This window comes from Helianthus annuus, chromosome 4, assembly GCF_002127325.2.
Source record: "Helianthus annuus cultivar XRQ/B chromosome 4, HanXRQr2.0-SUNRISE, whole genome shotgun sequence".
Lineage (NCBI taxonomy): Eukaryota > Viridiplantae > Streptophyta > Magnoliopsida > Asterales > Asteraceae > Helianthus > Helianthus annuus.
Window position 1 is genome coordinate 81432749 of NC_035436.2, and position 25737 is coordinate 81458485.

Sequence of the window (25737 nt, forward strand, 5' to 3'; positions counted from 1 at the left end):
GATTCAGGTTTGCCATTAACTTTTTGGGCAGAGGCAGTAAACACTGCTTGCTATGTCCAAAACAAAGTTTTGATCAACCCCAGGCACAAAAAGATTGCTTATGAAATTCTGTATAAAATAAAGCCATTAATCTTATATTTCAAAGTTTTTGGTTGCCCCTGCTTCATTTTGAACTTAAAAGATTCTATCTCAAAGTTTGCAGCCAAAATCGATATGGGATATCACTTGGGATACTCAACCACTGCTAAGGCCTACAAAGTATTTAATACACGGACCAAAGCAGTGGAAGAGACCTTGAATGTAAAGTTCAATGAACTTTCATCAATGAAAATCCCTACAAATCCTGCAGAATTGTTTGATCTTGAAAAATTCACTTTTGAAAATACTGCTGTCAAGACTAACACTGCAGGTCCATCAGAGGATTCATCACCAGACTATGGATATGAAATCATAATTCCTCAAAAGTCTGCTTCAAAAGGAAGAGCATCAGTTGTTCAAAAAAGTTGTCAAAGCTCAACCACTGCTACCTCAACAGTTGTTGACCAAAGTAGCCCCTTAACCCCTGCTTCCACCTCATCAAACACTGCTGACAAAAGTCCTCAAACAGTGGATCAAAGTCAGCAGGTGTCCACACCTTTACCTCCAATCTCTCCACCTTTTGAAGCCACTACTGGGTCATCAAAGTCACCAGCAGTGGTTAGCTCAGATGATACACATCTGCAGCCTTTACCACAAAATGCCATCATTCCATACCAAGGAGAACTAATCTTCTTGAAATCTCATCCACCAGATCAAATCATTGGCAACATCAATGAAGGGGTGCTCACAAGAAAGCAGTCCCGAAACATTTGTCTTTTTGCTGGCTTCTTATCACTCCATCAGCCAATCAAGTACCAAGAGGCACTTAAAGACAACAGCTGGGTAGAAGCTATGCAAGAAGAGCTCCAACAGTTCAGAAGACAACAAGTATGGGAGCTTGTACCACTGCCAGAGAATGTAAGTCCTATTGGCACAAAGTGGGTCTTTAAAAACAAAACTGATGAAAGGGGTATTGTTGTCAAGAATAAAGCCAGGCTTGTGGTTCAAGGCTACAGACAAGAAGAGGGTATTGACTATGATGAAACATTTGCCCCGGTAGCACGACTTGAAGCTATCAGACTCTTTCTGGCCTTTGCTGTCAACCACAACATCAAGGTGTATCAAATGGATATCAAATGTGCCTTCCTCTATGGTAAAATTCAAGAAGAGGTTTATGTTTGTCAACCTCCAGGTTTTGAAGATCCATTTTATCCAGATCATGTCTACAAGCTAAATAAAGCTTTGTATGGCTTGGAACAAGCACCAAGAGCCTTGTATGAAACTCTTTCCACCTTTTTACTTTCCATTGGTTTCACCAGAGGCAGGATTGATAAAACACTGTTTTTAAAATGGAGAGGAAAGGATTTGATGATTGTCCATATTTATGTGGATGACATCATTTTTGGAAGCACATGCAATAAAATGTGTGAGGAGTTCAGGCAACTCATGACAGCTAAGTTTGAAATGAGTGCAATGGGTGAACTTCAGTGCTTTCTTGGTCTCCAGGTAAGGCAGCTGCAAAATGGTACTTTCATCCATCAAGGCAAATATGCCAAAGAGCTTTTAAAGAAATTTGATATGGATGATTGTAAGCCATGTAGTACACCCATTGCAACCAATAAATTGGTCATGTCTGAAGAAAAGGATGATTTGGTTGATCAGACCTTATATAGAAGCATGATTGGGTCTTTATTGTACCTAACTGCATCTAGACCAGACATCATGTTTGCAACATGTGTCTGTGCAAGATCCCAATCAGCCCCTAGAAAGTCAAACCTTATTGCTGTAAAAAGGATATTCAGATACCTCAAAGGTACTCCCACACTTGGTATCTGGTATCCAGCTGATGGTAAAATTGAGCTTTCAGGTTTCTCAGATAGTGACTTTGCTGGATGTGATAAAACAAGGAAGTCCACTTCAGGAGGGTGCCAATTCCTAGGCAATTGCTTAGTGTCTTGGCAAAGCAAAAAGCAAGCAGCTGTTTCCACATCCACTGCTGAGGCAGAATACATAGCTGTTGCAAGCTGTACAGCCCAACTGCTCTGGCTTCAAAATCAGCTACTGGATTTTGGTGTCACTGCCTTGAAGACACCACTTATGTTGGACAACCAGGCAGCAGAAAATATAATCAAAAATCCAGTTTCCCATTCAACCACCAAACATATCGACATCAGACATCACTTTGTGAGGGATTGCTATGAAAAAGGTTTGATTTCTCTGCATCATGTTCCAACTAAAGATTAGCTGGCAGATGTGCTAACCAAAGCATTAGACACATCCACCTTTGAAAGCTTGATCTCTAGGATTGGCATGCTTAACATGGAATAACAGGCAAAATCCTGTTTCTCCATGAATAAAAGCATTAAAATGTTTTCAGAAAATTGAAAATCCATCCTTAAAAATAGCTAAAATGAATCTTTCATTAAAATCCTAAAAGTCTGCCATAACCACTGATGGGTTCAAAAAGTCTGTGCTTCTACAAAAAGTCTGTCCTCTGCTGAAAGTCATCCCCTGTTCTCATTTTCTTTGGTTAACCACTGATGGTTAAAATCAGTGGTGCATCCACTGCTGAGCTATCTACTGATGGTAAAAAGCATCCACTGTCCTCCATTATCATTACAACTGCTGTTCTCACCAGTTGTTTTCACAACCTGTACTGTTTAAAAGTACTGTCCTTCACTTCACCAGGGGATGGCATGCGGGCAGTACTTAGAGGTCAGACATTTTGTAACTGCTGCCACGTCAGCACTCACTCTTCCTCTATAAAACCCCCTTTCAACACCCAAACAGGGTTTCACTGTCGAATTGAATTCTCAAAAATTCTCTTCTCAAAGCAGTTTCCATCACATTTCGTCAAATCTCTCCATAATCTCATCTTCGATCCTCATCTTCAAAATGACAAAATCGAAATCATCCGCAAAAGCTTCAAAAGGAGCCTCTCAAAAGGCTACCTTCACCAACATCCCACACAAACCATCTCACAATCTACTGGGTCTTCTCACAAAACCCGGCACCATCGATACATTTGATTCCATCCTCGACATACTCAACGCCTCAAAGTACAAAACTTTGTTGACCGCTACTGCACCCATTTACCTACAAACTCAGAGAGAGTTTTGGAAAAATTGCATCCTTGAAAAACAAGGAGAAGATATCATAGCCATTAACTCTACTCTGCAGAAGAAAGCAGTCCGAATAACACCGCAATCAATATCCGAGGTCTTTCAGCTCGCTGACCATGAAGGTAAAGATTCTTTCCCTAAAAACGAGTTAAAAACTGACTTCATTGAGAGAGGGTATGCAGACACAATGAAGAGGGATACCTTACAAAAAGGTTTCTTCCCTTCTGCAACCAGATTTTTATTTCATACCCTTCTCATGTGTGTTTCAAACAAAACCACCTCCTTTAATGAAATACCATTGAAAATTCAAAACTTGGGGTATGCTATTTTACAAGGAGAAAATCTTAACTACTCCAAGGCAATTTTCAATGATTTGGTTAAAAATGTTGAAACAAAATCATTCTTACTGTTTCCAAGATTTTTAAGTTATTACTTTGAGAAAAAGTTCAGTAAGGATGATATTGCGGTAATAAACCAAGGTGACTCTTTTCAAATAAATAGCTTAACTGCTGAAACATTTTCAAGAATGTTAACGCCTTGTAAAACACAAGCAGAGGTGCCTGAGCAGACTTTAGCAGCAAACACTGCTCCTCAGGTATCTGCTGCTGAGCCCACTGCTCAAGGTGATCAAGGCAGCCAAACAACTGTCTTGAAACCCACACCTAAAATCACCAACAAGCCACAGAAAAAGAAAAATCAAAAACCCCCCAAAACCATCAAAAAAGGCAACTCTGGAGGATGAGATACCAGAGCAACTGCCTGTGATTGCACAAAAATCACAACAAACCACTGCTGCTACTTCCTCACAGCAGTTGGTAGTAATATCTCAACCCATACCTGAAACTCCTCCTGGCTCTTCATAAAAAGAACAAGTTGTACAAATAGGGTCACCACATCATGAGGCTCTTGAAGCACTCATTTCCATCCTCCACAGCCCAATACCCGGGGCAATTCTGCTTTCTAAACCCACCTTCATATCCCTAATTCCACCAAACACCAAACTGCTGTTGGATGCAATTGATTTGAACCTAGCACAAACCAGTCCTTCTCACTCACCTGTTCATGAGAAAATACTTCAACATGAGACTGGGCTTGATGTATCAATCTTTGCTAACCCAGTAACACAACCTGAGGAGGTTAGACCCCTTGAGTTACAAGTAACTCTTGGTGGTATTCCAAGTGAAGCAGCCACTACAAGTGTTGAACCTACAGGTTTACACTTGGACAGTGGTTACATCAATAAGACTTCCTTGGAGGCAATTCCTTCCATAACACCTCTGTTATCTGCTAGTGAGTTTGTATTAACCACTGGTTCAATCAAAAGATTATCAAGTGTTGAAGGAAGAAGACCCCAGTACCAAGAAAAAGGGGCATCAGTTGTTGATGTTTGGAGTACACTCCCTACCTCCACTTCTGATAAAACCATTGCTAGTGGGAAATCAGATGATCCCATTAAATTGGGTGATGGTTTAAAGTACCAAGAATTGACGGAACATGTTGAAAAATTGGACGCATCTGTTGCAGAAATTAAAGACATGCTGCAACAGTTGTTAACAATTCAAAAAGTACCATCCACTGCTGTTCCATCTCAAACACCTGCTCCACCACCAGCAGATGTTACAAATGAGCTCTGGAACCTCTTTCAACCTTTTCTCCATCAACAATTTCAGCTGGCCGAGCACCAACATGCCAAACATGTTCAAGGTCTCAAAAAGGCAATGGAGTCTAGGTTCAGGGATACAAACGATGATATTAAGGCTCTTAAGGCCCATTTATTGACAACCACTGGCACTGCTCCTCCTACTGTACTTTATATTGATGACCTCCCTGCAGATAATGCCAAAAAGGGGGAGAAAATTAAGGAGCGGGTAAAGAAAATGATTGATAATGGGCTATACCTTGACACAGAAAAAGATGCAATGCTCAGAGATATTCCTTTGCCAGATGGTAGTAAAAAGGTTGATGTTACCCAGAATGCACTTGATGATGCTGTCATAAGTGTAAAGAAGGATAGAGCGGCAAAGGATCTAGCAAGGTGGAATGAGGAGAAAAGAGCTTTTATGGAGCTGAATGCGTAGGGTTGTTCTGGTGAAAAGGATGATCAAAATCCGATTCCAAAAGGAAATCTTACTAGAAAAGTAAGGAAACCCAAATCCACACCATCCAGCCTTCCAAAGCACACTCCAAAACCACTGTCCAAAAGCCACCAACATCAAACCTCCATCCAAACAGTTGCTGGAACATCTGTTGTTACAACAACTGCTCCCACTCAAACACACACCACTTCAACACACACCACTACCACTGCCTTACCACCACCATCAGTTCCTGCTCTAAAGCAGAAGATAGCAGATGTTAAAACATCTGTTGTAATGACAACAGTGGTTGAAACACCAGTTGTTTCAACAGCTGTTAGTCAGTCACAAACCACTGATCCACCCAAAACATCATCTGCCTTCCCTAAAATAAAAAGGAGAAGGGTTGTCATATCAGATGATGATTCTCCATCACCTCCACCAAAAGCTTCAAAATCCCAAGCACTTATCACAATTCCAAAACCCATTCCTCTCTCTTCAGCTCAAATGTACAAACCCTTACCTCCTGCAGGTGTTCAATTTCCTCTTGAACTTGTAACAGTCAGAGATGAAATTAAGTCTTTCTACTATGAGGATGGCCCTGCCAAAAGGAGCTTGCCATCGATTGAAGGATATCCCAGGCCAACAAATATTGAAGAATACTTGAAAATTAAGGCCAAGCAAGCAGAGGATATCTCAATCAAAAACAAACAAGGGAAATCTGAAAGAGAGTATCAACAAAACTATCAGTTTCTACTTGCACAAGTCAGAGCTTTGGAACAGTTTGCAAAGAATGTATGTCAGCAAATCTCTGAGAAGGCAGATGAGTCCTTGAGAAAAGACTACATCGAAAACATCATGACCTACAAGATATACAAGGGAGAGAAACAAATGTACAGAAACTGGACCATTCCTGAGCTTGAAAAAGAAGTAGTCAGCATTCATGAAATGATCAAGAATATGGACGAGCAGACTCCCCCTGAAAAATTCATAAGGGTTGAAGCTGATAAGGCTTTAGAGCTGAAGATAATGAAAGAGGAGCTGATAATTGCTGAATATGGGTCAAAGAACTCTGTGTCTAAGTGGGGAGAAGCGAGGGTCAGGGCCACCTACAAAAGGTTGGAAGAGCTTAGGAAGAAAGATCCAACAGCTCCACAAAAACCTGATTACTCCAAAGCAGAGGTTTCAAAAGGATCATCAAAGCCACATCCCAAAAGAACCACTGCTCCTGCTGGTACTGCCATCTACAAAAGAAGGAGACAAAGCCAGTTAGGTTCTGAAACAGTTCAAGATATACTTACTGGAAATGCCATTGTGAAAAAGGGCTTTTTATTAATGTTGAAAGAAGAATCTGAACTGGAAAAATCTGCACATACTGCTCAGCCAGTTATGAATAGGCCAACATCACCAAACTCCTCAACAAATAAAAATCTCCCAAGAAACCCATTACGCCTATAAATACAAGAGTGGAAAACTGATAAACAGAACCACGTATTGACTATGGTCAGCGCGGATGGCGAAGTGAAGAAATTTACAAGGGAACAAGCTCTTGGCCTGAGACTTGAAGATTTGCAGGATCTCCTTGATCTTCCACTTAGCAGGGATGATGATGATACAGATGCCTTGACTTTTGAACTACAATTCAAAGGGAAAATAAGGGAACTGTTGTTGAGGCAATAAAATTCTACAATAATGGAGAGTTTTGGCATTATCTGTTCCAGGGGGAGATTGTTGGGATTGAACCCTACCAAAGGAAAAGATAATAAAAGCCAAAAATAGATCACAGCAGTAGATTCAGAATAAGCAGATGTTTGGTTGCAAGTCTCTCCCCTTGAAAGTGGTTTCAACATCTGCTGACCTCCTATCTGCTGATCATGCAAAATGCTGACCTACAACTGCTGATCAAGACAAAGTCTGATAGAAGAACTAAAGCTCTGCTGCTCAATCTACTGCCTTGGTTCAAGCATTGCTGATCATGACAAGAACTGTTGGGTTCACAGCAGTGGAAGGATGCAGCAGCAGTTTGAGTTTGTTTTATGTATTAAAATGTAATATCAGTAGTTAGCATAGCAGTGTTTGTATAGATCAGAGGTTAGAGTTTGTTAGGAGGTTAGATGTCATTTTCATGGTGACGTCAGCTTTGATGTCAGTGGTTTGCAAGTGCCTATAAATAGAACAGTACTCTGTACTGTTCTGTTTAGCTCTTTCACCATCTTCTTTCTGCACGAACAAACACTGAACTCGGGCTAAGGGTGAGTTTGCATATCATACACGCATTGTAATCAGAGTTTAAAAATAAATTTAATCATTTGATTCAGTGTTTGAAAATGTATGATTGATAGCATTTCTTCTGTTTGATTGTGAAAAGTTTGCTTCCATTAAATTCCGCTGTACTACTCTTCCATTGTTCATTTAAATTCAAACACAAATCACAATCAATCCAAACTCAGATCCTAACAAGTCTTTTCTTTTCAAGCAACACTCTCACATTTCTTCTTTTTCTGTTCTTTTGCTGCTTGTCTCTCCTTCAGCTTCTCCAAGTGATCTGCAAAATAAAATTGAAAACTTTCAGGAGATAAATGAGTTTTTGCAACATTAATATGATTTTCTTCCTCTTCATCACCACTGTCATCCGTTGGTGATTGATCAAACTCTATCGTCTTTTCTGAATTATCATCTGAAGAACTAGAATCTGATGGTGATTGATCAAAAACTGTTGTTCTTTCTGAACTTTCATCTGATGAAACAGACTCTTCATCTTGATTCTTCTCATTAACACCAACCACTTTCATCCATTCTGTAAACAAATCTGGTTCTTTAATAATTTTTGCAATAAGTGTTACTGTTTTTGAATCAGGTGGAATATATTTATCCCAACTGAAACCTGCTGCCACCTTTTCATCATCATGATCAATGATACCATAATAAGCTTTCTTATTTGCATCTTCGATCATTCTAGCATGAGCAGTTTGTGATTCTTTTTGTTGATGTGGTTGATGTGCAACTTGTTGATATATAGCTTTCCGATAGTAATCATCTTTTCCAAACGGATTCTTTGCTCCACTAGCCTCTTGATTTTTGCATTCTCTCTTGAAATGACCTTTCTCCATGCATCGAAAGAAAGTAACTTTAGATTTATCAAAACCCAAAGTAGATACATGTGCATCCAAAAAATCATTTCTTCCTGTAATCATTTTGAATTTTTCAGCTCTTCTCAAGACACTTGCTAAACACCATTTAATGTCCTTAAGCTCCATCTCTTCAGCATCAATCTGATAGTAATCCTCTTTTGTCAGCATAGGATTTCCGATCCTTCCTGCAACCAATCCCTCATAAGATTCTAGAACGGTAGCAAGTAATGCCATGTGATCCTTAGCAACTTCTTCAGAAAAACTTTGGCCATTCGGAAGATTCAATGCAATGTTGCATTGTATCACACAACCATTTCCACTTTTTGAGCTTTGAGACTGAAAACTTCAAGTTGAACTCTTTGGATTAACACTTGGATATGAAGAGACTCCACTGCTACTATTTGGACTTTGATTGACTGAACCAGATGAATTTTCAGCACTGGAAGCAGTTTGAATTTTTGGACTTGCTTCAATATCTTGAACACCTCCTTTGAAGTACATCTTAACATCTTGTTGCGCACTAGGATTACTCATTCTAGCAATCTTTTGTTGTTCAAGATCTTGTCCTTTAATCTTTTCGATGAACTGTGAAATAGTTAAACCATCATATTCTCCGGTGTTCTTCAAAATCATCAAGAATGTACCCCATTCTTTTTGCGGTAACGCATCAGCCAATTTGTCAACCCATTCTTCTCGTTCTTTATTGATATCTAATAATGACATTGACCGGACTAAGTGACAATATCTTTCAATCAATTTCTTTGTGTCTTCTCCTGGCAAACTTGTAAACAAATCAAATTCTTTCTTTAACAATGCCTTTTTACTCTTGATTATTTTTTCACTTCCCGCAAACTTAATACGAAGAGCTTCCCAAATTGAACGAGAAGTTTTATCATGTTGAAGTAATATGAAGATGTCTTCTTTAATAGATTGCTGGAGTAAACTTATCATCATCTTTTCAGCTTTGTACATATCATGTTCTTTGTCTGTAAATTCAGAAATCTTTTTCTCAACTCCAAAATCTGTCCGTGGTAGCACATACTTTTTCTCGATACACTCCCAAGATCTCAAGTGATTTGCCTGAACCCAATTCTCAAAACGATCTTTCCATCCATAATACTCCTCAATGCCCATAAGCTTCGGGGGTTTTTACATTGTTCCGGTTTCGTTTTCCATGTTCATGCTTTGAGCAATGGCAGCCGGAGTAGTCGGGGATGTGGAAAATGCGTTGTAAAATTCTTCTTCCATGATTCGGTAACAAATTTTTCACAACAGACACTTTCAAACGAAATTAGATCCTTCAAACGAAATTTCCCAAGCGGAATTAATCCTCAAGCGAAATTAACCTGCACAATCAACTTCAAACGAAATTATGACCTTCAAACGAAATTTAATTTCGTACGGAATTACACTCAATTCCAAAAGAAATTACAACTTTGGAACGAAATTATAATTTCGATTGAACGATTTCAAGCGAAATACTAATTCCGTGCGGAATTAGCTGATATTTCAAACGAAATTAGCCTCAAATTGTAATTCCGTGCAAAATTAGAAGGTAATTCCACGCGAAATTATGCTGATGTCATCATTTCTGTCCAACTTTTGTCAAATTGATCAGGTTATAGCTCGATTTTAGGTCCAATTTTCTCAAGGATTAGTTAAAACACTATTTCGCTTATGATTGTTGGTGCAGTTGTCTGTCGACTACATCTTCGTTCGAGTCTTAGAATAGGAATGGTTGTAAATGATTGTAAATATGAGAAATAGTGAATGTATAGGTTTTAGATGTTGGATCGTTTATAGGGTCAAATTAGATGATTGGATCGCTCATTTGGACACTCAAGTGTATGGGCCGCTCGAACGGACACATGTTGGACCGCTCATACGACAAGACATGGACCGCTCGAGTGACAGTTGTCATGGACCGCTTTTATGACTTGTCTGGACCGCTTATTGGACATGTCCAATAAGCGGTTCCCAATCACTATATATACCTCATTAGCGATTTCAGTTGTAAGAGTGGTAACAGTTGGAGAAAACGTGCCGAAGCTTTGCCGGTGCGAGATTTGAGCTGTAAACGTCTGATATTAGTAAAACAAGTAGTTAAAGTGATTTGCCTGCTGTTTCTACCTTAGTTTCTTGTAATTCCGCACCTGAAACCAAGGAGAAAGCCTCTGAACGACTCGTTTGGGTCAGAATACGATCCTACAAGTGGTATCAGAGCTCAGGAGGAGGTTCTCTGCAGAAATTAGCCGGATTTCATCACTTTTTCTTACTTCTACACCTTCTTTTTCTGATTCAGGAAGATTTCACGGTCGGAATTTGCTCATTCGATCAGATTACCCTTGAATCGCTCATTCGGACGGTTGGGAACCGCTCATCCGAACGGTTGGGAACCGCTCATTCGGACAATCTGATCTTGGACCGCTCCAAATTCATTGTTGTGAATCGCTTATTCAGACTTATTTGGATCGCTCATCCGGACCATTGTGAATCGCTCATTCGGTCGAATTGTTCCTGGATCGCTTATTCGAATTGATTTGGACCGCTTATAAGACTGATTGTGGATCGCCTATTTGGATCATTTCTGGATCGCTTATTCAGACAATTTTTTTTGAATCGCTTATTTGTCATCCGGATTGCTTATCTGGACCGCTTATTTGGCTCAATTGCTGTTTGGTTCGCTTTTCTGTCACATTTAGATCGCTTATTCGTCAACAAACACGTGTCGTTTTGGTTTGCGAAACATGGCAATGATGTTTGATGAACAGGAGAATTATTATTTCGAAAGATTTAATAACTGGAATAACGGATTTCTAGATGAGGGTTATAGAAAAGTGAGCAAAGATGGTTGGGCTAAAAGATTCAAATATTTCGTGTGTCTGAAAGACGAAACGTTGGATGATCTTAAAGACCGATATAGTGTGTTACTGAATTATATGAAAGATCATGAGATATATCCGTCAAATCTTGAAAAATTGGAGAAATTTGTAGATGCATTACCGATTGAATGGGGTGAATGTTTGAAGAATTTAAGAGAGAACTCAAATTTTTCAAAACTACCTCTAAATCAATTCATCAGCAAACTTTAAGCTCATGAACTTGAAACCAGAAAGCAAAAGAAAGATTTGATCAAGGTTTTGGAGTATAATGTGCTAGATCTAAGTTTAGATGTGATTGAAGAGATGCACAAAAGGGTTACTAAATGTATCAGGACAAAACATGTGCTGAAATACGATTTCAAACGAGGTTGTTATATTGATAATAATGGAAATCCTTTTGATTTCGTTAAATTGTTTTGTGCAGGTACATTGATAGCAAAGGAAGAAGAAACTTCAAAAGCTGAAGAATCGGTGAAGAATGAAACAATGTGCTCAACATGCGATAACTTTAAGACAGACAATGACAAACTCGTGAGAGACATAGCAAGTTTGGCATCCGAAGTCAAAAAGTTGAAAGACGAGAAGCATGTTGCTGAAAATCAGATTCTTATTTTGAAAGAAAATTGTGAGAAGTTGAAAGCTGAAAATGACAAACTGTTGGTTGATTTTAACAGTTTGACATTGAAACATCAAGAATTTGAGGGGCAAGTGAAAATTCTTGAAGATGGGAGAAATGTGTTTAGTAAAAACAACATTGAAAAACAAAAGATGATAAATTCCCATCTTCAGAAAATTGTCGAACTTGAAAAAGAAGGTGAAAGCGCTCAAAAGAGAATCAAAGAGTTGGTAAAAGAGCTTGAAATCAAACAGAAATCTTCAGAAGATTTAGATTTCTGGATAAAGCTTGAAAACAAAAACCTGAAAGCGAATGAATCAAAATTTCAAGACCAGATCAAAATTTTGATAAATGAAAAGTCTGTTCTTGAAAATTTGAAGGTTGAGAATAAAAATTCCATCAAGTCTCATCTTGAGAGAATATCTCAGCTTGAGGAAGAAGCTAAGAATTCCAGGATCAAGATAGATAAACTTGAGAAGAAATTGATCAGTTTTGCGACTAAATCTGACAAGTTGAAAATTCCTTGTCCAAAACCGATCAATTCAGTTCCAATAAGTGTAAATGCTACAAACTTTGACAAAGTCAAAGTCAAAGATTGTGATGATAAAACTGATGAGGAAAATGAGAAATTTTATTCAGCAGATGAGTCTGAGACAGAGTCTGATGATGAAAATGTTAAAAAAGAAAAACAAAAATTGTTTTTAAAGTTGAAAGAAAAATTTCAGAAAACTGTTCTGCAATCAACTGAAAAAGGTGAATGCTCTAAGCAAAAACCTGTGAAGAAGATTGTAAAACAGAATCAAAACTTTAAAAATGAAGAAAAAAACTCATCAGTACGATCATCCAATCAAAAGAAAAAATTACAAAAAATAGGAAATGAAAATTCAAAATTTGTTGGGTGTAGGACTAACCACAGTGCAAAAGCGTCAAAACCAGCACATTTGAGGAAGGAATATCACCAAGCCAGACAATGTTATGATCTGAGCGTTTGGTGTGAAAATGGTAACAGGTATGATAACAGAGTATGCTACAGCTGCGGATATCAGGGGCATATTGCTGTTAACTGCCAATACTGGAATTATGAGACCAGAAGGTGCTATAGTTGCAACATCAAAGGTCACATTGCCAGAGAATGCCCAAGGAGATTGAATGAAAGATTGAGGGCTAATTCTCAGAAATCGGCAAAGATTCCAGTCAAAGTCAAGCCCCAGGAACAGAAGGTTCTGAAACCTAAAGTTCAAGAACAGTCAATTCAGGAAAAGAAAGTTAAACTTTCACAGGGGCAGAAAGACAGACTGAGGAAAAAGAGAAAGAAAGCGAGAGAATATCTCGAAAAGATTTTGTCTCGGGTTCACCCGACAGCTCGAAGAAGAGTTCTGATGAATCAACTTCCTCGGCTGCAAAGTCAAGCAAGATGAATTCTTCAGATACAAATCTGAGGACTAAAGAGGATAAGAAGAAGAAGAAAGTGAAGTTTTCACTTCCTGGCGATGAATCTGTTTCTTCGGAAACAAAGGAGCCACATGTCGGCGATGAATCTGACTCATTAAAGTCAGACAAGCCACATTCAGGCAATGATTCTGGAATGGTAAAGCCAGAGGAGCCATGTGTTGAGGTAAAGGTCGAGAATTCTAGTTTAACAATAGATGAGAAAAACTTTCCATCATTGTTGAACAAGAATTCAAAATCACCCAAGGCTGGTCAGGCTTGGGTGAAACTTTTCAAATAGAAAAACCTGACTTGCCGGAGCTCCCAGGTTTGTAAGCGTGGAGCATGAATCGGCATCTTTTTAAATCTGTGTTTGAAGATTTTGCAGGAATTGCCGGAGATCCCAAGATGGTATCGTGGATCATGAATCGGCATCTTTCTTGAATTTTATTCGGTAACGTTAATCATGCAAACGGTAAAGAGGTTTGGTTGTGTTTGTGAATGTTTTACAAGTGGTACAGAGGATTCTGGACTGCATATGGTAAATCAAGGACATTAACTTGTACTTGGATTTTCCTACTTTTGTGTAGAAAACAAGATGATGAAGTAACCCCGTACCTAAACTGTTTGGTAAACAAACTAAGTTTTCCGGAAAAGCCATTTTGATTAAAACAAACTTAAGTGTTTTGAAATCACAATGGGAAAATAGTTTGTTGTGAGGGGGAGTTCTGATTGTTTATGCCAGGTGGATAGAGAATTGAAGTGATTCTCATCAGGTTGTCAAGTTTGTACAGTTTGTTTCAAATTTTCCCAAAAAATCAAAATTGAAACATATTTTGATTTTAGGGGGAGAAAAATTTTAAAAAAATTAGAAAATTTGAAAATGTCAAAAACATTGAAAAAGTCAAAACGAGTTTTGTTGTAAAAAAGAGGAAATGATAGTAAATCAGTTGGACTATCACAGCACGCTAAAGAAATGTAATGTAAAATGTGATAAACGGTCTCACTGATGATGTGACGATAGGTTTTTGTACATTTAGTAGATTTATTCGGGATATAAATCTAAAATTTCAAACTTGTGAAATTCGTGGGGAACACTACTTGGATATATAGGTAACCCCTGAAATCTCGTTTGAAAGGTCTCGTATTCTGATATACTAGGTGTTAATACTCTATGATGTCTGGGGTATTATTCCGGGACTTCTGCTGAACGGTAGTTCTGACCTAGTCCTTGGCTAATACTTTCCGCAAAATGCTTGAAACATAGCATAAAGCCCTCAGCTGATTAGACAATAAAATTGATAATCATCTGTTGTAGCTGAAAAGATCCTCTAAAGGGGACACACTGCTAAGTCGAAGCTGATATCTCTCTGCTGAACGGAAGTTCTGACCTGAGATCCCTCAGTTCTCGCATCTTTCCCCTAATTTATGTACAGACATCATTGTAGTGTTCATACCTGTAAGACTGAATATTGGGATTCTGGATACGGGAGTATATTCAAGAGGTGGGACACATGAATTGAACTAAGTTCATAAAATACCTAAATAGTATCCTGAATAGATTGAAAATTGTATGAAAATTTAAGAGGACAACTATATCGTCAATCTACGTGAATCGTTTAGAACTTAAAACGATTAAAAGCTTAACGGTGCTTGTGTTATGTCTCAAAAACTGATATGATCCTCTTGCACAAACTCACAAAAATATGTTTGTTTTGCATTTAAATTTCTGTCTTTGCATTTATGTTTCATATTTTCAAAAATCCAAAAAGATTTTCGACAACTGATGGTGAAGAGCTGATTTTCAAAATCTCAAAGGCTAAACTTGATGAACATACAGGTTGGTTAAAACATTTGAAATGTTTAAAATGATTCATTAGGTTGAATCAGAAATTGGAATGTTTCAAATTTGTGAATCAGTGGTTAATTGAAAACAGTATCACATGATTAAGTTGATTCATTAAGTTGAATCACAATTATTCTGGTTTGTGATAGAATGTTTGAGATGTATGCAGATGGTGCAGATGATGAGCTGAACAGAGAAAGCCAGGAGATAATTTCGATGGTGGTAACAAAATCCCAGACGACTATCCTAGCAGGGTGATAGGGGGAGTCTGATGAAGGTTATAGCCAAAGAAAGATAGATCCAGGCAGAATTCTTGAAGAAGACCGAACTATATCCGAGAATGTCTTGTTGAAGACTCTCACTGAAGATTCCGTCAACATTCAAGGGGGAGTCTGTTGGTGTAGTTGTCTGTCGACTACGTCTTCGTTCGAGTCTTAGAATAGGAATGGTTGTAAATGATTGTAAATATGAGAAATAGTGAATGTATAGGTTTTAGATGTTGGATCGTTTATAGGGTCAAATTAGATGATTGGATCGCTCATTTGGACACTCAAGTGTATGGGCCGCTCGAACGGACACATGTTGGACCGCTCATACGACAAGACATGGACCGCTCGAGTGACAGTTGTCATGGACCGCTTTTATGACTTGTCTGGACCGCTTATTGGACATGTCCAATAAGCGGTTCCCAATCACTATATATACCTCATTAGCGATTTCAGTTGTAAGAGTGGTAACAGTTGGAGAAAACATGCCGAAGCTTTGCCGGTGCGAGATTTGAGCTGTAAACGTCTGATATTAGTAAAACAAGTAGTTAAAGTGATTTGCCTGCTGTTTCTACCTTAGTTTCTTGTAATTCCGCACCTGAAACCAAGGAGAAAGCCTCTGAACGACTCGTTCGGGTCAGAATACGATCCTACAATGATGAGTGAAAATCAGATCATTTTGATCGTTAAAACATGTTCAATTTTGAAAAGAAGATTTAGAAGTAAGAAAATCAGATGAAATCAAGCTGAAATCAGCAGAACTCCTCCTCCTGAGCTCTGATACCACTTGTCGGATCGTATTCGGACCCGAAACGAGTCGTTCAGAAGCGTTCTACTCAATATGAAAGGCGGAAACAGACATATTGAGTTGGATTCAACAAGATATTCACTTTAATAGTCGTTCTGATTAACTTGACAAAGTTTTACAGCGAAACGACACTTCGGCAGCACTTCGGCTCCGGAAACACATGTACAAGACTCAATTCAAACGAAATTACAGAGACCTATTTATAGATGAAACGCCCACATTCCGATAATCAATAATTAACATAAACTTCTTACAAATTTATTTATCTTTTTTTTTTTAATTTTCAAAATTTTGACATGACCCATTCGTAAAGAAGACGATTCCCTGTTTTTGTACAAAATCAATCGAAAATACATTCAACGACATTTACAAAGATGTTAAATTTTAAGCTTAACGCTTTTCACCCAAAACATTAAACCCAAATTATTCAAGACAAAGTTTAACTTCATACTACTACCGTCATCCTAGTAACTAGTTTAACATTTACTACACAAAAGGACGTTTCGACCCATTCAAAAGAAACAACTTGAACCGGAAGCGTGCAAAAGGTCGACATTGTGTGTTCGGTCCGAGTGCGCCACAATCAAGCATGAGATTTACCTAACATTCATAACAACAAACACTTGTTAGTTCATAACACATAACAATTAAAATCCTTTAATTCCATATTCTTTTCAACCCGTTAACATAACATATTACTCTACTAACCTCATTACTTTCATTCGGAAACATTTATCATTCCACTTCCCGATTCATTTTTGATGAATCGCCACATAGCATATTCTTCAATATACTTACCCATTTGACCCGTATGGCAAGTCAAATTCCTAAACATTCCAACTATCATTCTACTTAACACTCCAACCCATTAGACGGATCTTTTCAACTTTACCACAATTGATCTTTCGGACATTTCTCCATACAAACTCTTTGCACTTATTCGATCATGATTCAATAAGGGAAAATAAACCAACATCATAGTGCTAAATGGGGTCATTCATAAATCTACAAATAGAGTACATAAAGTTCATATGAACTTACCGCGATCTTGTGATGATTGTGCCTTTGAGTGACTTGCGCCTTCTTCCTTCTTTGTGCCTATATGTCATAATCTCGTACTTTAGCTTTCTTTTAACATTAATTTCACAATCCTTATAGTATGTTATGGCATTTACTAGTCACATATATCATTATCATGAGAAAGTTGCATCATCTTAACAAGTATTCATGCAAAAGCCATAACTAAACTCATTTAGGCATTTTGTCAAACACATGGTGTGCATATCACTAGACTAGCATAATGTACAAGCATTTGAAGCACAACTTTCATAGTTCCCTCCATGAGTAACATAAACATCCTACCATGTTAGAATCTATCATTCAAATCAAGAGCATACAATTCTAAATCAATATTCATAACAATTTCATAATTCAATCATCAAATTAACATACAAAACTTCACAATTTCTAAGCATTATTTGACATGCAAGTGGGTTTTTTTCCCTAATCATGTTCATACTAAAATTTAGCATCTAGTGATGTCTAAATCTCCTTAGAAACCGTTAATCATACTGAATTTAACAATACATTCACGAATTATACTAAACCCATTAAATCAAACATCACCAAATTGCAAAATTCGACTTACTTGATACAAGAAACACTTAGGTGATCACCATTCTTATCTCATGCATTCAACTAGACCTCAATTTCCCTTTTAATTTTGATGGATTTGTGAAGTTAGGGTTAGATGAGGAGGAGTTCTTCTTGGTTCCCTGCTCACGATCGCACACCCACACCTCCCCTTACTGGGCATTTTTCTTGTATTAGGTATTTTAAGTTAACATTTTAATTTTAACCCCCTCATCTATCCAAAACATAACACTTTCTCTTTTGTTTATTTACTTATTAATCTAGTAACATTTATGCATACATAAGGCTATTAAGTTTATTAATATTAAAACGTATCATACGAAATTCGGGGTGTTACAAGTCTACCCCCCTTAGAGAAGGTTTCGTCCCCGAAACCTGAACACGTACCAAATAATTCTGGGTAATGCTTTAGCATATCATCCTCCGCTTCCCATGTGAGATCCGATCCCTTTCGATGTTGCCATTGAACCAACACTTGTCGAACGGATTTGTTGCGGAGTTGCTTTACTTTAGAATCTTTTATTGCCACCGGCTTTTCAACATAATTTAACTTCTCATCTACTTCAATATCATCTAAAGGCACATGTGCCGTCTCATCTGCTAGGCATTTTCGCAATTGCGACACGTGAAAGGTGTTATGAATTCCATCCAATGCGGGTGGTAATTCTAACCGATATGCCACCGTCCCAACCCGGGCAAGTATTTTGAATGGCCCAATGTATCGAGGGCCTAGCTTCCCGCGTTTACGAAAACGGATTATTCCTTTCCATGGAGAGACCTTTAATAACACATAATCTCCCACTTGAAATTCTATTGGTCGCTTTCGTCGATCCGCATAAGACTTTTGTCTATCTTGCGCTGCTTTTAATCTTGACCTAACCATATCAATCTTTTCATTCATCTTGGTCACTACTTCTTTTGACGCGATCTCTCGTTGGCCCACTTCCCCTCAACAAACCGGGGTCCTACATTTCCTTCCATAAAGCATTTCGTAGGGGGCCATTTTTATGCTGTTATGATAGCTATTATTATATGAGAATTCTACCAAAGGTAGATGATCATCCCAGCTTCCTTCGAAATCCATGACACACGCCCTTAACATATCAACTAATGTTTGAATAGTTCATTCTGACTGACCATCGGTTTGTGGATGGTAGGCGGTGCTGATGTGTAATTGGGTCCCCAATTCATCATGAAACTTCCTCCAATAACGAGATGTGAACCGGGTGTCCCGATCGGATACTATAGACACCGGAACTCCATGTCGGGATATGATCTCGTTCATGTAGACTTCCGCCATCTTTTCTGAATTATAATTTTCCCGAATAGGTAGGAAATGTGCACTTTTGGTCAGTCGGTCAACGACCACCCATATTGCATCGTGCCCTTTTCTTGTCTTTGGAAGCTTAGTCACCAAGTCCATCGTTACATGTTCCCATTTCCACACCGGAATCTCCAAGGGTTGTAACTTTCCATACGGTTTTTAGTGTTTGGCCTTTACTTGGGAACACGTCAAACACTTAGTAACATACTTGACAATGTCCCGTTTCATCCCCGGCCACCAATAATTCATTCTCAAGTCTCGATACATCTTTGTAGCCCCCGGATGAACGGAGTATCGAGACTTGTGAGCCTCATCCAACAGCGATTCTTTCACACCACAATGTCGAGGTATCCAGATTCGGTTATACCTCGTTTTCATTCCATTTTCATTCTCTCCCAATTCATGAATAAACCCTTTCGTTCTTTCTTTCTTTGGGTCAACAGCATTTAAAGATTTCGTTTGAGCTTCTCGAATTTCATCAAGGAGTTTAGGAGTGACTACCATCTTCATGGATTTTACCCGAATCGGGGATGGGTACTCCTTTCGACTTAAAGCGTCCGCCACTACATTAGCCTTCCCGGGATGGTAATGAATGTCACAATCATAATCCTTAATGAGCTCCAACCATCTTCGCTGCCTCATATTAAGATCTTTCTGCTCGAAGAAATATTTGAGGCTTTTATGATCCGAGTAAATAGTACATTTCACCCCATATAGGTAGTGCCTCCATATCTTCAAGGCAAACACGACTGCCGCCAATTCCAGATCATGAGTTGGGTAATTATTTTCATGCTGCTTGAGTTGTCTTGAGGCATAAGCAACGACTTTACCCTTTTGCATTAATACACAACCTAAACCTTGGTGGGAGGCGTCAGTATATACCACCAAATCATCCGTTCCATCCGGTAATGTCAACACCGGAGAATTTGAGAGCTTCTCTTTTAAAGTTTGAAACGCTTTTTCTTGTGCTTCGCCCCATATAAACTTTTCACTCTTCTTTGTTAACTTCGTCATAGGAGAGGCTATCTTGGAGAAATCTTGGATAAATCTCCTGTAGTACCCGGCCAAGCCTAGAAAACTTTTTATTTCGCTTGGATTCTTCGGGGGTACCCAATTCATTACCGCATCTACCTTGGACGGATCCACATGGACACCATCCGCATCGATCACATGACCCAAAAATTGTACCTCCCTAAGCCAAAAGGCACACTTTGAGAACTTTGCATATAACTTTTCCTTGCGAAGCGTTTCCAATACATCACGTAAATGGGAAGCATGCTCTGCTTCACTGCGGGAGTATATTAGAATATCATCAATAAAAACGATTACATATTTATCAAGCATAGGTCGGCACACCCGATTCATTAAATCCATAAAAGCAGCTGGGGCGTTCGTTAATCCAAAGGACATTACTAAAAACTCGTAATGTCCATACCGCGTTCGAAACGCAGTCTTCGGCACATCCTCTTCTCGTACGCGCAGTTGGTGATAACCCGACCGCAGATCGATTTTTGAAAACCAACTTGCCCCTTGTAACTGATCAAATAGATCATCAATTCTGGGCAACGGGTATCGATTCTTCACCGTTAATTTGTTCAACTATCGATAGTCGATGCACATTCGCATCAAACCATCTTTCTTCTTCACGAATAATACGGGTGCTCCCCATGGTGAAACACTTGGTTTAATAAAACCCTTATCGAGCAACTCTTGAAGTTGCGTCATCAATTCTTTCATTTCGGTTGGGGCCAACCGATAAGGAGCCTTAGCTACCGGTTTTGCACCCGGGTTAAGATCTATTTTGAATTCTACTTCTCGTTCAGGCGGAAGGCCTGGTAGGTCTTCCGGAAACACATCCGGATATTCATTCACCACGTTCACATCTTCAAGCTTTGGGACACCTCGATTGGTGTCAATCACATAAGATAGATAAGCTCTACCCCCGTTCCTCACATGTTTGACAGCTTTGATTATAGAACACAATTTCGTCTTGATGACTCTATCTCCTTGAACACTTACCCGTTTCCCCCCCGAGGTTACTACATGAATGACTTTCTTTTCACATTGAATTTCAGCGTGGTTTTGGGCAAGCCAATCCATTCCTACAACTACTTTAAATTCCCCCATGTACATCGGGACAAGATCTATACTAAATTCCTCATCTTCGATTAAGATCTTACAGTTTCTACAAATATCATGTAACAAATAACTTTTACTATCAGCAACTTCTACTTCTAAGGGTACTATCATCTTTTCAAGCTTAAACGATGGGTGAGCTAACAATTCATTAGAAACGAACGACCTACTAGCCCCGGAATCAAATAAAACATTCATAGGCATGGAATTAACCAAAAATATACCTGAAACCACGTCCGGGCTAGCTTTGGCTTCATCCGAGGTTAACTGAAGCATCCTCCCGCGAGCCTTGGGGGGCTCATCCTTCTTTCCATCTCTATTTGCCCCTTGTTGGAGTTTCGGACATTCCGCTTTAATGTGCCCTGTTTCATTGCAATTATAACACGTCTTTGAGTTTTCGGGGCACCTGTAAAACGGATGTCCCTCACGTCCACATTTGTAGCATCCCTTCTTTCCCGATAAACATTCACCCGAATGATGCTTCCCACACGTTTTGCAAGTCGGAATTTCACTACTTGCTTTCCCTTGCTTGCTTTGGTCTTGATATCTTGCCTTTTTCGATGGGCTTGCGTTGGTAGGCTTCTCCGCTACCCTTTTCTCTCCCCGTTCAACCTGCCTTTTTATCTCAATTTCTCTGTCTCTTGCCCATTCAATTAGTTCATTTAACGTTGCACACTTGGAGGGATTTACAAATTCCCGATATTCAGCCTTTAGCATAGCATGGTAACGTATAATCCTTTGCCTCTCCGTCCCCGCTATCTCCTCACAGAACTTCACCCTCTCAAGGAACTTGTTTGTTATCTCGTCAATCGTTTCATCCTTCTGTCTGAGACGCAAGAAGTCTTCCTGAATCTTATCAATTGCGGATTGTGGACTATAATATCTCAGGAATGACTCCTTGAATTCTTGCCATATTAACGACTGTACTTTATCATCCCCCAATTCCTTCGAGTATGCATCCCACCAATCTTTTGCTCGAAGTTGTAGGAGGCCTGTGGCAAACATTACTTGATCTTCCACTTCACATCTACTTCGTGTAAACACGGCTTCAGTACTTGAAATCCACCTTTGGCAAGCTATCGGATCAACATCCCCTTTGTATGGTAAGGGATTACATGCCATGAATTCTTTGTACGTACATCTCCGTTTGCTTTTCTTCACTTGCAATTCACTAATCATTTCCTTCAATTCTTCCACCTTAGATGTTACCGAGGTATTAACTACCTCCAATACTTGTCCCTCGACTTCTTGAGCTAGTCGGGGTATACTAGCCTCAATTGCTTTCCTTACTTCTTCCACAACCATAGTTCTTATTTCATTTCGGCGTGTTTCATCGTCATCATTCAAGTTCACCATATCAGCCATCTACATAAAACATTCATTACATTCATTAGGTTTCATTTCATACTTGCCAACATCATATTTCAACATCATTTTATCATGACACTTTCCATTCATTATTCGTACTTCATGCCTTGTCGTCGTTGACAATCGTATCGTGTCGTTCTTATCTTAGACATTCATTCATTCTTTCTATCATAACAAGTTTTTCTTCTCAACATTCACATGTACTTTCCCTCGAATCTAAATCACCTAACACGTTTAACTTCATGCATTCTTATTGTATATCAAGCTATCCTTGTGACTTGATAAGAATTACTAGGGTTTGAGGGCTTAAATTAAAGTTTTCGTTACTACCTGCGGTCTCCGTAAGCTTTGGTTGCCCTTCCGTAGCTCATGGTACAAGAAAAGAAAAATTTATATCTGGGCGCCACCGTAAGCTACGGTGGCCACCGTAGCCACCGTAGCTTACGGTGGAAGAAAAAGGGTTACGGTGATAACCTGCTGTCTTACGGCAGAAATTTGCAGTCGAACGGTCGTGCGTCCAGTTGCACGACCGTGCATAACCTAAAATGTTGGGAACCCTGGCTGTGCACAAGCCAGTGCACTGTCTTACTCGGAAACGCACGTCCGTGCGACCAGTGCACGACCGTGCACCGTGCCCAGTGTTGTTGGCTGAATTATTTCCTCTTTGACCCGTACTAACATCAAACTGAACGATTCATTCCACATTTTTTTCCACAACATTCCATAACATTCTATAACATTCCGAAACTAATTATTCATACTACAAAAAGAAAATTTTTCAACTTTTGAAATACTTACTTGCCTTGCGCCGCGAAACGAACACACACTTCCTCACGAGCTTTCAGTTTGAGTTCAAGCACTTGATGCTTAAATCCCTCAAACCTAGGCTCTGATACCAACTTGAAACGCCCACATTCCGATAATCAATAATTAACATAAACTTCTTACAAATTTATTTATCTTTTTTTTTTAATTTTCAAAATTTTGACATGACCCATTCGTAAAGAAGACGATTCCCTGTTTTTATACAAAATCAATCGAAAATACATTCAACGACATTTACAAAGATGTTAAATTTTAAGCTTAACGCTTTTCACCCAAAACATTAAACCCAAATTATTCAAGACAAAGTTTAACTTCATACTACTACCGTCATCCTAGTAACTAGTTTAACATTTACTACACAAAAGGACGTTTCGACCCATTCAAAAGAAACAACTTGAACCGGAAGCGTGCAAAAGGTCGACATTGTGTGTTCGGTCCGAGTGCGCCACAATCAAGCATGAGATTTACCTAACATTCATAACAACAAACACTTGTTAGTTCATAACACATAACAATTAAAATCCTTTAATTCCATATTCTTTTCAACCCGTTAACATAACATATTACTCTACTAACCTCATTACTTCATTCGGAAACATTTATCATTCCACTTCCCGATTCATTTTTGATGAATCGCCACATAGCATATTCTTCAATATACATACCCATTTGACCCGTATGGCAAGTCAAATTCCTAAACATTCCAACTATCATTCTACTTAACACTCCAACCCATTAGACGGATCTTTTCAACTTTACCACAATTGATCTTTCGGACATTTCTCCATACAAACTCTTTGCACTTATTCGATCATGATTCAATAAGGGAAAATAAACCAATATCATAGTGCTAAATGGGGTCATTCATAAATCTACAAATAGAGTACATAAAGTTCATATGAACTTACCGCGATCTTGTCATGATTGTGCCTTTGAGTGACTTGCGCCTTCTTCCTTCTTTGTGCCTATATGTCATAATCTCGTACTTTAGCTTTCTTTTAACATTAATTTCACAATCCTTATAGTATGTTATGGCATTTACTAGTCACATATATCATTATCATGAGAAAGTTGCATCATCTTAACAAGTATTCATGCAAAAGCCATAACTAAACTCATTTAGGCATTTTGTCAAACACATGGTGTGCATATCACTAGACTAGCATAATGTACAAGCATTTGAAGCACAACTTTCATAGTTCCCTCCTTGAGTAACATAAACATCCTACCATGTTAGAATCTATCATTCAAATCAAGAGCATACAATTCTAAATCAATATTCATAACAATTTCATAATTCAATCATCAAATTAACATACAAAACTTCACAATTTCTAAGCATTATTTGACATGCAAGTGGGTTTTTGCCCTAATCATGTTCATACTAAAATTTAGCATCTAGTGATGTCTAAATCTCCTTAGAAACCGTTAATCATACTGAATTTAACAATACATTCACGAATTATACTAAACCCATTAAATCAAACATCACCAAATTGCAAAATTCGACTTACTTGATACAAGAAACACTTAGGTGATCACCATTCTTATTTCATGCATTCAACTAGACCTCAATTTCCCTTTTAATTTTGATGGATTTGTGAAGTTAGGGTTAGATGAGGAGGAGTTCTTCTTGGTTCCCTGCTCACGATCGCACACCCACACCTCCCCTTACTGGGCATTTTTCTTGTATTAGGTATTTTAAGTTAACATTTTCATTTTAACCCCCTCATCTATCCAAAACATAACACTTTCTCTTTTGTTTATTTACTTATTAATCTAGTAACATTTATGCATACATAAGGCTATTAAGTTTATTAATATTAAAACGTATCATACGAAATTCGGGGTGTTACAGTAGACAACTAATTCCGCACCAAACGGTTTCACACGAAATTACAGTTCAAGCGGAATTAGGATCTCGTACGGAATTACACCTAGCCCATTTCATGCGGAATTACCTAGTTCATGCGAAATTAACTTGTTTTCTTGAACTTCGAGCCCAAGACTCGATACAAGACGAAGTTGACAGACGTATGCACCAACAGTTCTAATATCTCCTCACCAAAGGTGCAGAGTTCTTGCACATTCTCAGTGCTCATGGGTGGTGTGGTTGCTGGTATCGGATCTGGGTATTGTGGAATTGGTTCTTCATAAGGGTATGGGTTCTCTAGGATCT

The 25737-nt window shown here is 38.6% G+C and overlaps 2 long non-coding RNA genes across 2 annotated transcripts; both read right to left on the reverse strand.

Annotated features, from left to right (window-relative positions):
- Window positions 1-16616: 16616 nt before the first annotated feature.
- Window positions 16617-17978, reverse strand: LOC118491366. Its single transcript, XR_004891475.1, has 3 exons — window positions 17901-17978; window positions 17294-17350; window positions 16617-16852 (listed from the first exon to the last, which is right to left on the reverse strand). It is a non-coding gene; the product is annotated as an uncharacterized LOC118491366 (long non-coding RNA).
- Window positions 17979-23730: 5752 nt separating this feature from the next.
- Window positions 23731-25185, reverse strand: LOC110935004. The gene is made up of 3 exons (XR_002588791.1): window positions 25073-25185; window positions 24467-24523; window positions 23731-24026 (listed from the first exon to the last, which is right to left on the reverse strand). It is a non-coding gene; the product is annotated as an uncharacterized LOC110935004 (long non-coding RNA).
- Window positions 25186-25737: the final 552 nt, after the last annotated feature.